Raw genomic sequence first — 14442 nt, forward strand, 5'->3', positions numbered from 1 at the left:
ATGCATATTTTCCTATTTTATTATATAAAATAAACTTAAGAATGAGGTTATACAGGTTCCCCATCCTTTCCCAATGAGTTACAAATGCTAAATTCTAACAGTCAGGTGTCGTCATGCATTGTGCATTGCTACTTCCTGACCCTTCCTGCTGTTTTGATTCTGAAATCATGATGAGATGAAGTAGAAAAAATAATGTCTCAATCTAAAATGTCACATATCCAAGCATGTCTTACCTGTGAGACGAATGCCAGCTTAGCTCTGTAACTTGCAGTCACACTCTCCTTTGATAAATTTTCTAAAATAAGTCCGATGAGTAACTTTATAAAAGTATTTTCTCAGAACAGCCCCCCTGCTTCCCATTATCTGTGATTTCCAAAGTTAGTAAGATAAATTCATCAGGGGCACAAAAGTCAACCTCCACAGTATGGTATTTTTTCTGATACTGCATTCTTAAGTCTCAGCTTACCCTTCTTTATGAGTGGCTCTAAAATATATGATACAGTAATATCAACTTTTCCAAAAAAATTAGAAATTAAATTGACTAACACACAATCATTTGCAAATTATTCAAATGCATTTGTAATACACGGCATGAAATTCATGCTGCATTACTCAGTCACCCAGCTTATTCATATGGGAGTAATGAAACTATCATCTGACTTGCATATTAACTAGTCCAGTAGAGATCAAAGTATACATCTGACTTTCACCTTACAGTTTTAGATTGAGCTGCAAGTTTCAAGATTATGACCAATTTAAGAGGAAGGTGATTTGTGAAACTAGCCACAAGAGCCCTACTTGTAAACTTTTATAGTGTGCATGCAATTAAAAATTTGCTTCCAGCTTTGAATATTCATGCTTCAAAAATGTAGTTTCCACTCCTTTTGTTACAAAAAAATTAAGCAGTTTTGGACAAAGGTTATTACAGTCAAATGAAGACCAGCTTTCAATTAAAAATTCACTGGGTATATTGTAAAAAATCTGAAATATTATTGAAATTTGGGGTTCTTTTAGAACATTAGTTTCATACTTAATTTGAAGTAGGATATGCTTCCATGTTGACTACCACACAAAGAAACAAATAAATTTGAAGTAAGCTGAAAAAATGGCCCATCATTATGGGTTTTTATCAAACATGAAGTTCAGTGAGAGTATACAGGCTTCTTGAACAACAGCTATCTGTTATGTGCCACAGACAGCTTACTTTACATTGCTGTTGTGTCTCCCAGAGACAGCATGCAGTCATGCATGCAAGGCATTTTCTGGAAGTGTCTGAACAGCAGCACTTGACTTAAAGAAGAGTACAGAAGGGAAGTTGTAAATATATACAAATAATATAAAAAGCATTTAGGTTTTGCATATTTTTGTTTTTTAGAAAATTTCAGAATTTCTTTAACATGTCGATATAAGTGCAAGGCAACTATTGAGTCACCTTTTTAAAAGGTTAGTAGGTTTGTATTTGGCTACTGCAGACTGTACCACTGTTTTCCAAATACTTGTTTTCATCTACTTCATCTAATAAAACTGATATCAACATTTCAACACAAAACACATGATGGATTTGGGAGAAAAAAGAGCACATCATGAGATCTCAGTGTATCTCTTCCCAGTTTATGGTTTACAGGACACAGTTCTGCATGCAAGATCTCCTGATAGTCTCAACTACAGGAAATTAAATGGCAGAAAACAAAGCCAATAGCATTTCTCAGAGTGTTAGTGGCTCAGTATTTCAGCTTGTGAAACAAAGGAGCACAAAAACAATTTGCAGGGAGCATTAACTCATACACTCACCAGGCATCTAGTATGTGTGATGATGTAGAGAAAAAATACCCAGCTATAATTCTTTTGTTAATATTTTGCTGTTGTAATTCAGAACAATTTGGTGCCAAAATGTTTTGCAGTGAGAAAGAAAACCACTGTTAATAACAGTAGAGGAGGATTTACTCATGAAAGGTGAACCAGGATACTGCCTGAAACAATGACTCATGAAAACTGATGTCAAAGACAACATTATTTACATCAAAGGCATCAAAAATCCCTCTTTCCTTTCTAATTCTTTCTTTTGTTCTGCATGACACCTTTAATAGACTGAAAGACATGCTTCATCCTTGTGGGGGTAGAGAATGCGCAGAGACAGACACAAAAGACACAACAATTCAGAGCAGGGGGAAATAAGTAGGAGTTTTCATAACTCCTGAGTTTTCATAATAACCCAAAGCAATCACCTACAAAGAATACACTAAGGATATTTGAAATTTCAACCCACAATTGTAGCTGGGCTTCTGTATCAAAACTGATCAAAAAGTTGGGTTTTGTTCTAAAGTATGATTGTGAATAAGTGCCATACTCACCCCAGAGGAAGTACCTCTAGTATGTATGGGTCAATCTCTGCTGCTGGAGACTCTCCATGGAGACTGGAGACTACATAAGTAACAGCCAACAGTGGTAAGGGCCTTGATTATGTTCTGCTCCATATTTAGCAAGGATAATGCAGAAGTCACCATCCCTTATCATCTAAGCATTTGTGTATGTATTAGACAACTGGCTAATTATGATATAAGCATGGACATACACAAAAAAAAGTAAGGAGAGAGGTTTACTCTAAATGAGTTTAAAAATCCAGGGCAGCAAAGAAAAAGAACTCTAAATTAAGAATTTCTCTTTGTTAATATAAACAGTGAAGTGCATCATCCATTAGTTACACACAAATGAGACTTTTATGTAATCTGTCTAGCCAACAAAACTGAACAAATAAATTCTGTGGTGATGGTTTATAACTTAGTTAAAAATGAAAATATTCTATACTCATTGTCAGACAAAACCTGGACAGTGCAATTCCCAACAAACTTAGCAGATTTTTCCTTTTTTCTGCCCAGAATCATTTAAACAACAGCTTCAAAAGAGACAGGTTTTCCCTATTCAACACATTAAAAAAAAAATTAAAATTAAATGATTCCGTGTTTAAAAAGGCTGTCCAGGCAGTGAGGAAGTTTACTAACTGCTTTGTGCAGTGCTTTGTGCCTTGAGACACAAGGAATATGGGAGATTGTAGCTTCAAATTTAATTTATCATACAATGCTTAAGGAGCCTTTGGGAGTGAAGAATGGAGCTCAAAACCCAACTTTTGACAAACAGGTCAGGCACCTGTAGCAAAGCAGAGACCAGGTAGCTTCTGAGAAGCCTGGAAACACCAAGCTATACCTTGGAGGTTATGGAGAAGAATTTTTTTCTGGAGATCTGAGTTGCATTTATTCTTTCTTTTAAAAATTGCCAGACATAGCACAAGTCTGAGAGAAAGGATACATTGAAAGCAGCTTATACAAAACCTCTGTTTTACTTTATTGTCTTGCCCTGCAGAAATGCAGTTTCTGCATTTTCAATTTTATCTTAGTTTTTGTTCAAATAAATTCCAGCCTGGTTTTTGACAAGACAAACCAGTCTTTGGTCTGTGTGGGAAGCTTGTCACCCAATCCCAAAAGCATAGCTACACAAGAGACCATGAAGGAGTCATGCACTTTGAGTGAAAGATCAATAGAAAACGCACTGTAGGAGAAGGCAGTGGTGCAGTGGGAGATTCGCTCAATTTGGCATCCTCTTCATCAGGATGTTCATACAAGTGTACTCCATTTTGCAGTCTCTGAATCTCACCTTCATTCTTGCATAGCAGTAAAATACTACAAGAGAAGTGTGACCACTTGCAAGGATCTCCAGCCTAATGCAGCTGAGGTCTTCTGCCTTGAAAATGACATAGACTTAGTAACAAGTTCCGCAGCATATGGTCTGATATTAAAAAAAATAAAAAATAAAATTAAATAACACCTGCAAACCTATCAGGTTTGAGGAGATTAAAATAGCAGTGCCATTTCTCTTTGCCTATTTCTGCGTTTGTTCACTCGTACAGCCAGCATTCTGAATAAAACGGGGCACTGGGCACAGCCCTGGCCATTGGATCAGGCTCCCGGCTCCCAGGGGCAGGGAATGCCCTCAGGGCACTGCCACTCTCCTGTCCCAGTCTGCCCCAGTAACAAACCCCCGGCATGGCACGGCTCTGACCAAGGTGAGGTGAGGCAGCTGGGGTTTCTCGACACCTATGGGCCCTGGAGCTCTATTTGACCTCTGCCAGGAAGCCTCCACTTCTTTCCTGAGCTGTACCAGAGGATTGATGTGTCTGGCTCACTACAGTCCCTGCTGGCCATGGAGCACTCGATCCTGGCCTGGACTTCGGCCTGGCCCTGCGGCCCTGCAGGGATGGCAGGGCCAGGCCCTGACCTCTGGTTTGATTTCCAGGCCGGTCTCACACTGGCTTCGTTGCTGCTGTATTTTCTTACAGTCGAGGCTTGTGGTTGAGTCTGGCTACTGTTTCCAGGTCTCTCTTGCTTTCCATGCTGGAGTGGTGGGCCAAGCCTAAGCGGGTGAGCCCTGTGCTCTACAGGCCTTGAGGCGCCCCCTAGCTCCTGGCTGGCCTTTCCCTAGGCAGTAGCCATGCTCTCCCTGCTCCCTGGAGGCAACCTGCTGTACAAACTTTGTATTTCCTATTTCAGCATATTGCTTCCTGGAGTGGCACAACCGAGCTATTCCACTCACAGCTGGAGCTTAGCTGGTAGGCAGCTGTTCTATTACAACAGGAAGGCAATTTTTTTACTGCTTGGTTGGGGGAAGACTGTATGTTCATTATGTTTATTGTGTTTATTCCCCTCCTTCTTTTCTTTACACAACACACTGTAGTAAAAGAAGTTTTACTGAGTGTCTGCTCATACATACATACACTTGAAAAAACTCCACAATTCCTGTGGCCTTCCTAGATAACTTGCAATTTCAAATTCTAATGGTTGAGATCAGCTCATGTATTTATACTGTTCCACTGAGCTAAATAGGAGAGCAAAAATAGTTGCAGAAAGTAAAATTTTGTGTATTAAGGGAAAATATGTGTACATGGGGCAGTTGCTGTAAGGATAGTCCAGACTGCCTCAGTCACCAGTTATTGCAGCTGGGTCTAGAATAATGTGTGAAAAAAATCCCTCTCTTAGTATCAAGCCTGATACAGGAAAAATAGTGGAAAGACTATTGGGGCAATTCCCCAAAAATACTCTTCGGGCCTTGATTGTGTAAACACACACCATGTCAGTAATGTCAATACTTCTAATATACCTTGACTTCTAAAAAGGGACTTAAAAGTAGCAGCATGCTGTATCTGCCCTGGCAACAAAATACTTTTGTGTACAAAATACCTACTTGTCAAAAAAATAAAATATAATCATGGTTGTATGTAATATGACCACATATTAATTTCATCATTTTAATACACACTGTGCTGCATCAGCAGTTGAGCAAAAGTTTCAACATCTATCAATACATAGCCTTCAGATGTTCGTAACGTAAGGCAACAGATTTCTCATTCTGGGCAACCAGCCCTTACTGTTTTGTGCAAATTTTCTCCCAAGACTGTCAGCTAGAGCTGCACAGCCTTTGCATAGCTTTACAACATCTGCTTGGGTCAGCTTTAATGTCAGCAGAAGATAGTCCTGCGCCATTATAATAAATTCTTTAAAGCAAGTGGTTAGCATTTCTTCTAGACCAGATGGAGCCTAACATGGCATGGCATCCCTCATGTTTAAACTTCATCCATTTGATAGACTCCAGCATAATGAACAGCATGTGAGGCCCATTGTTAGCTCTGTATCTGTTGATCTTTTGGCACACTATACCAGCTGAAGAGGGAGCTGGTTAATGGAACTTAAAGGATTTTTACTTCTCTGCACCAAACTGCAGGAATCCTCCCACACCCCCATTCATTTACTCAGGTAAGTGAACTACATAGCTGTATTGCTCAGCAGTGCTCCTCAGGACCAGGTGGGCTCACCTGAGCACAGATGAAGAATTAAGGCTCCACTTAGCTTGTTTAAGATGAGTTGGGTTAAAACTTTGCTTTAGCCTTCATCTTCAGTCCTGTAGCAGCAAACTCAGTCCCCATGGATACATAGTCTTAATGCAGTTAGGGGCTAATTCAGTCACAAAGGAGCATTATAGCTGGACTGTGTCTGTCTGCTGCTTCTCAAAGTCAGTGCAGGTGCTGGAAACCTGGCACAGGCTCTGATTTCTGGCCATTACTCTGTGCCTATGTGGATTCTCAGGCAAAAAAGCTATTAATCTTGCATTTCACAAGCTAATATATTTCTTCCTGCTTATTATTAAACACTCACTGTAACTGCAAGTATATAAAGTATATGTACAGATTCTGCAGGTGTTGAATTTGAAAAAAAACCTCAACCATTTCCATTGCAAACACTTTCCAAGTGCCTCAGGCTGGGTGAGAGTAAGATGTGTCTATTTAACTTTTACTGCCTATACCTGCTATCCTACACTCTGCTTCAGGTACAGAGTGTGGATGAGTGGGATTTTAATCCTGTCAAGGTGATTTCTGAGAGGTTTTAACTAACTTCCACAACTTCTGTCCAGCGAAGTTCACTGAACCAAAAGTTTGGACCTGCCTTGCATTTTGTGCATCTCAGTGAAAGAGAATTTTCTCAGATCACAGCAGACATGAGATCAGGCCTTTGTCCCATGAAATAAAAAATACATGTTGGTGTGAGAGAGTCTGTTTCAGACTAGTAGAAGTCATATTGGCCTCCAACTGACTCAAGCTAAAATTTTGGAGGCAAAAGGCCATACTGACAGAACTACAGCAATGGTATTCTTTTATTTTAAGAATTAATGATATAGTTCTTATGGATTTCTGAGAGTTATCCTAGTATTCATGTCTTAGCGCACATTTTCTGCGAGCAAGGGAAATTCATTTGTCCAAACTGACCTTCTTTGTTCTAACTTGGAGGTTACTCAGGGACTCACCTTTGATAAATGAATACCAGGAAGCTCTTGCAACATCACTTCGTTCCAGAAATGTCAGATGCTATTTTCCATAGATTCAATGACCCTAAATAATATTGTAGCTTCTGCCTGGTAAATAATTGATATATGTCTGATAAAGCAAATGGAGCAGGAAGATTTCTGTTGCATGACTCTACAGGCTGCTGTATATTTTCTGAGGTTTTGGCAACACTAAACCAATTAAAAAATATATATTCAACACAAGCTCAAGCAATTCGTACATTCCACACATGAAAGACAATTAATTATACTCTCAGAATGAAGCAATTCAGAGGGTTAATTTGCTGTTGTGAGCCTTATGATTATGAAGACAGTAGACTACAACAATTTTAACAGGAGATTTAATTTTTAACATTTCTCAAGGCTTTGTTTGCATTATGCACAAATAAAACAAATGCTGAAAGCACTACCTTGCAACTAATCTGAGTCATGAAATGGGTTGTAATCTTAATCTAGTAGCAATGATGAAGTTTTTCCCTTAGTTCCTTAACACTTTTATTATAAAATTGAGATAATAAATTGTCCTTGCAGTGTAAGAAGGCATAAATAAGGGTTAGTGAATATCCCTTGTTAGGTCTTCCTATTGTTATATCTACAACCAAAGTATTTAACACTTCTGAGTGTGACAACCAGAACACCCATAGAGTTTCTCTACCCTTTCCCTTATTTTCTGTCTTGAAGATGCATTGTAGAATTTAAGCTCAACACAGGAAACCTTGGACATTGTAATGTCAGCAGTTAGTTAAATCTAGGAGAACTACTTCATTAAAAATTAGCTTAGAATTAAAAAATGGTGTAAAGAGAAGTTAGCACATTAAAATGCAGGACTGGACAGTTTAAATCATATGATGGTTTATCTGATAAGGTCTTAAATCTTGCAGCACTTCTCTTTCTTTAACAGACTTAAAAGAAATAAAGATGTACATTTCTCATACTGAAGAGCAAATTATTGTCTGCTGTTCCAGAATTTCCCAGAATATCATTGTCACTTCCTGTGTTTGTTAGCTGCCAGATGGATCTGGGGGATCCCCTGACAGACCAAAACTCCTTAATCCCAAGCTTCTGTTACTTTTGCTCAGGATTGCTGTTCCCCTGTTCTAGTACTCCAGCATCATATATATATTTACTGCTTTTCCTAAAAGAAAATATTCTGGGATGTATATGTGGCAATTTGAAAACTCAGATGATGGCGGTGAAGAAAAACCTTTGTAGTTTCATTCCTCAATTCAAAACATGTAATTTGAAACAATTATTAAACTGTGTATAGCACAACTTTCAAGCGAAGTTTATGTGCTAATATAAAATGCTGAATTCTACCATTCTATTCTTTTACCTTATTTTCATTCATCTGCAGTCTTTACTAATTCAAGTCAATGTTATTTCATAGAATCATAGAATTTCCTGAATTGGAAGGGACCCACAAGGATCATTGAAGTCCAACCCTTGATTGAGAGAGCACATTAAGAGCTACTCTCACAAAGAGAATATCCTGCAACAAATAAATTTTTCATTTTCACCACTGAAAATGTGGTAATTGGAGTAAATGCTGTGGTGAGAACTTTGAAAATCATCCCATTTTATAACAGAAATAAAATGATCTGAAGATTTTTGCTTGCATATATGAAATTTATGCTTTGTCAGATATTTACATGTTATACATTACTATGTGATTTATGTCTAAATTGAGTTACTCAGTTGATTAGAGAAAAGTTGTAATAATGCCAGGGTGGTGAATTTGATCCCTGCATGCACAATTCACTGAAGAGTTGGTCTTGCTGATCTTTCTGGGTCCCTTCCAACTCAGAATATTCTGTGTTTTTATGGTTAAATAATCCATACAGAGTGAATTCTGAATAAAAACCAGCAAACTTTGCTTCCAGGTGTTTTTATGTGGGATCAGGTTCTTGTTCTTAGCAATGCAATAAAAACATGTTCATAAGTGATACTCTGATTATCATCAGTGTCAGTATCCACTCAGATACATGTCCATGCCAATAGTGCCTAAGTACATAAATAGCCATTAAAAAAGGACAATCAAAATTATATCTGAAATTTGGACAAATGTTTCAATTAAAATATTTTCTGCCATTCCCTAATCTGTAGACTTTCACATACTTGGAAGAGGTAAAAATTACTGATGCTTGGCAATGTGTTATGTGATTTGTTTCTATATTGAGTTTATTTGAGCTTATAGTAAGGGAGTTTTGTTCATTTTTTAAAATCAAGGGTTTTTTCACTATTTCAGTGTTCCTTCTGAATCCTTCTGAAGGATTACCATGCAGTCTGTTCTGAAATAATTAACATTACATAAATTCAAAGAGCACAGTTCCCATCTCTTTCTTTTGTACTTTTTCAGGCAAGATTTTAAAGAATAAATCTTCAAATATATAAGCCCATAATATCTTTAGATCTTTGCCCAAAGTGACAAACTGTCCTTTTCCCTGTACAGATATGAAAAGATGTGGTCTTGCTGCTGGTGATATTTGCTCTGTGGGAAAGTAGCTGAAATAATGTTCTAAATGCAAATAGGGTATATATGTCTTAGGCCTTTTGAAAATAACTCTCTGTATTGATTCACTTCAGGAATAAACCCTATAGGACTGATTAAAATTCAGCAAAAGGAACAGAAGAACCACTGCAGATTTTTTGCAGAAATGGCTTGAAGGCTCTAATAAATGTCAGCTGTAGATGGCAGGTAGGGTGAATTACCCAGCAGCTGTGTATCTCCTCACCCTCAAACCTTTTCAATTCCATCTCCTGAAGACATTCAATTTATTTCAAAAACAGCCTCTTTCTGTTGTAGGTGAAGACTTTTAAAATGAGGATGAAATAATTTTTAATTTAGTCATCATCCAAGTGAGATAAAAAGAGAATGGTAATAGGTATTTTAAGAAAACTTTAGTCAGTGTTAGGGGACAGATGTTTGTAATGCTTAAATGCAGCCAACAGATTACATGCTTTGGTTCCTTGAATTTACCTCTAGTGGAAAAAAGGGTTTTTGAAAAAAGGATTTTTTATAAAAGACTTATTGTGAACCTCATTGTCTAACTCATCCCTTTAGAAAGAGGACATTGCCTCCAGAGCTATTTGTGGAAAAGTTATTTTATTCCTGTTAATATTTAGTATGAAACCATATTGTTTTAATTTTCTGTAGCTAGCCATTTGCTAGCCTGTTTACCTTTCACAGTGTAGGCATAGTTAACATCTATTCGCTGTTTCACAGTGTGAGTATACACTCACCCTCTAGACCTTCACATTTCTGCTCAAGGAGTCTTGTCTAAAGACTGATAAATACAAGAGGCCACCTATAGATTTAATAGCTATTAATTAAATAAAAGGGTCTTGTCCAACTAAAATATTTTTCATCAATCCAAGCAGTCCTTTACTGGGAAAGATCCAGAACCCAGCAGGAGACTTATTCTTGGAAGGAGACAACTGCAAGCAGACACATAATTTCTTTCCGAGTGAATTTAAAAAGTTGAGGTTTCCTGCTTCTTTGAGTCAAGTTTGATCAAGAAGATGTTAATATTTTTCATTATCAACTTCAATCTGGGATCTCACACAAAAGAATTAATACATTGTCAGTTCATCCCTAATAGTGATGACCGGGGGAATGTATCCTGTGGGTTGGTACTGATGTCTTCCTTGGCATGAGGAGCAACTGAAAGGTATCTTTTTAACCTACTTTAGACAAATATTTGTTTGATAAAACAATGTTGAGTGCCCATCATTGTCTAATTTAAATACCCTAGACACAGCAGATACTAAATTCACTAGATTTCATCCAGATTTTGGCATGGTAGATATGATTGTTACAGACATATCAGCCAGCATTAGAAGCCTCTAAAAGTTTAGACTACAGGCCAGGTGAATGGGTCTTTCAGAAAGAATTGTTTTCTCCTCACTGAATCTAGTTCCTGTTGACATAACTGAGATAGGAAAGAATAGTAGTGCCTGCTAATGTCTATATAGTTTTTAACCTACAAAAATTCGTCCAGTAGGTCTTCAGAGTTCCCAAACTGATATTGTAAAACCCAGATCAGATTCAACATCACTCAGCAGTTGTAAAGAAAGGAATGAGCACAAGGGTTTAGCACCTTACTGCAAAGACACCATTACTAAAACACTTTACATTGCCAAATTATAGTTTTAGTAGTCATTTTAAATCCATGTTTAAATTAGTAGAAGTAGTAATATGATACATTCAATATTCAGGCATGGAAATTAGAGCTTTTCCTCTAAGAGACAGTTGAGTTCCTCAGAGCAAAGTGTACACAATAAACGGTTATACAGCACAACATGCAGGCTGCTTTAGCTTCCATAACAAAATCCACTTGATTTAATAAAAGTATTTCAGTGGAGGGACGTGTCATCCCTAAATGGGCAGAAAAATCTGGCATTTTTTCCAGAGTCAATAACAGGATCTGTAAGAAATACACTGAACAGCAGAAAAAAATGAAGGAGAAAGCCAGCTGTTAAAGAATGTAGTTTCTTTTGGATTCCTGGCAAGACAGGTTCTTCTGATTGTGTATCTCCTTAGTCTGATGGAATTGCTGAGGACTGCTGAAGATCAAGGAGAAGGAATTAAAAAACCCCCCAGTGGAACAAATCAGAACACAATTATGCGTTTCAGCAGCATTTGCAATTCTGTTGTCCCCAGTGAGAATATGAAAACTGTGAAATGTTTCAACACTATGACCCCACTGAGAAGCTAATTTAGGAACAGAAGAAAAACAATCTGCCTGAACTTTGTAACAGTGTTGGGGTACAGGAAGAATTTGTATTAATTTTACGGAATATGAAAACCATTGTTTGGTGAATTTCTCTGGAAAGAGAAGCTAGACCTTACGCAATGGAAATTCAGAGTTCAAAACAGATTCAAAGTGATCTCTAAAATTGCAAGAAAAGTGACCTTAGAGTTTAGGTGCAGATTAAAACTCAGAAGTTGTTTCGACGATGAGAGCAATCCAATGTTTCCAGAGTAAAGCAGGCCCTCACAGACTATTTTAAATTAAAGAGAAGGGTCAAATGTTTTCAATTTAGGAAACTAAAGAAACAATGATGGAATTCTTAAGCTATTAATTTTGTCTTTAAGGAAGAGTTATAGGTAGGCAGTATTTGCAGTAAAAGACTGCACTGAATTGTTTCAAAACCAGTCTATACAGTTCCTGTAGTTCCTGGTAGGAATATTCTTTTCATGATTTGTTGATCCGAGTGGCCACTGGTACATTCAGAATTTCCAACCACAAAATGAAGCAGTGCTTATGCCTTTCTGAGAGGGCACATCTCCCTTTCTGAAAAAGGAAAAATATCTTTGGACAAAAGCCTTAAAACAACATTGTTTCATCTCTCAACAAACATTAATCTTGGAGCAGCAGTGTTACTGCTCACAGCAACCTGACAGATGGTCAGCCCCTGAGAGGAGAGTCTGTCTCTTGGTAAAGGGATGGTAGCTACAGGACTGAGAAGTGCCCTGGTGGGATTTATCATCAATAAGGAACGGGTTGGGTGCTGCCAGATCATGACTTTGAGAAGCAATAAAAAGGAGGACTGCAAGAGCAAGCTGTGAATATCTCATTTTGTTCCTATTAGGTAAAAATAGGATAACTTTCCTTTTTGCTGTGAAACTTAGCTGTATCTCAGGGCATTCAGGAGATATTCTAGCCACTAGGAATTGCATTAGAGGAAAAAGGAATGGCTAAAGAGCAGAAGCAATGACAATTGCTGGCCACTGTTCTGCTTGTACAGTGATTGCAGAACATTCTGTGGTGTGACAACATTAGTAGGAGGTGATACAAGAGCAGCATAAAAGCAGGATACCTGACAGACCTTACAGAAGGTACAATGGCATTCTGGCTAACTACCCTATCTTTGTAGAGCACTGAGGTAGTGTCATTAAAAGGGAAAAGTGACTTTATTGCTGCATACAACACTTTTTAGTGTATATGTTCCTATTGCCTTTTGAGAGAGGGAGGCTTGTTAATGGAACAAATATTCAAGGAGAGTAAAGAAAGGATGAAGCCACTCCCCATCTAATGTAGCAAGTTTGCTGACTAATAACAGCTGATCAGGAAATTATGGCTGGCAGAGACCATCCATAAACTATGAGCTGCAGAACAATTTAAGCAGAAAAATTATAGCACCAAGTACTGATTGTGAAAGAGAGGACAGTACTCCTCTTTACCTTCTTTTCTAACAGAGTACCTGCATGTTTAGCAATTGTTTTTTTAAAGGACCATTGTTATCATCAGAACCTTGTGCACCATCCACCAATGAAGATAAAACATTGGAGATTTGATCTTCTCTGGCAGTACCCTATCTGGGAAGATTCTCCTCCCTATCAATTTTTTGTGAACTGTAATTTTGCTTAAAATTCAACACACACATACCAAAGCTTTATTAAAATGTCACTGTCTGAGCAGAGCATCAAAAAGCTGCAAAATATAAGGCTGACAAAGAAAAAGATCCATGTATGAGCCAGTGACAGTAATTGTCAGGTTTAACCAGGATGAAGAGTTATGTATTATATTCTTCATGTCTATTTTGCAGAGAAAGTAATAATCTGTGGGGATTTTGTTGTGTAGTTCTGAAGAAATAGGCTTGTTTTTATAACTCAGTGATCATGATATTTATTTATTTTCTAAGTTCTTAAGAGAGATTTCAGAACCATTTTTTTTTGTTTCCCTAATAATATAAATTAAATGTCTCTGATGTACAGTGTTCTATGATTTTAACAAGGATTATTTGTTCTTGTTTAAATTCATTTTCACATTGCAGACTTTTTTACAAGTGTGATGTTTCCATATTTGGATACATGCTTTGGTTTAGGAAAGACAACAGTAAACATGCAAGCTTTTGCTTTCTGACATCCTTGTATTTGTTTTCTCTGAGAGTTACCATCTTCCTGAGGTTTACCCAAGGTAGACTAAATACAGTAACATTCTGAAAAATCTGTTAGCTGAGAGAGAGGCTTGCTTATGATGTATCAAATATTAAAACGATGAAGCTGCCTTGCTAAACAAAGACTGTGCCATTGTATTTCAATGAGAAAAAAAGCCCAAACACCCCTGTTTATTAGACTAATGGCAAGTAGAGAACTGCTTCAAAGCGAGGAACTTTTGTTGTATAAGTTGTGGTTTTTTCTTTATTTTAAAGGTAGAAGAAGGTTTTCCTACCCTTGCTGACATTCAGTGGCACCAAACACCATGAGTAGGTTCACTGATCTTCTCTGTATTGTTTACCTTGACTCTTCCAGTGCTCTCTGTGTGTCACAAGAGCAATCACACAAGCTGGTGCCACAGAGCAATTGATGCCAGGCTTTCATCCCTGCTTGTTCCCCTGGTAAATTGTAGCAGCAGGCAGAGGGCTGGCTGTTTTTCCAAGGTTTTCAATTTTTTGTCTGCCTTATGGTGGTAAATTGGTGACATAGGCACAAATATTTTTGTGGACATGGAAGGCTTGTGATTCTAAAGATTTCTTCTGTTTCTTTTTTCCTTTTCTTAGGAACTGTTTGACATTGGAGAAGCAGAAACTTCTGTGAGCAGTTCAGTTTCAGCA

Source organism: Pyrgilauda ruficollis, unplaced genomic scaffold (assembly GCF_017590135.1).
Source record: "Pyrgilauda ruficollis isolate IOZ18807 unplaced genomic scaffold, ASM1759013v1 scaffold37, whole genome shotgun sequence".
Lineage (NCBI taxonomy): Eukaryota > Metazoa > Chordata > Aves > Passeriformes > Passeridae > Pyrgilauda > Pyrgilauda ruficollis.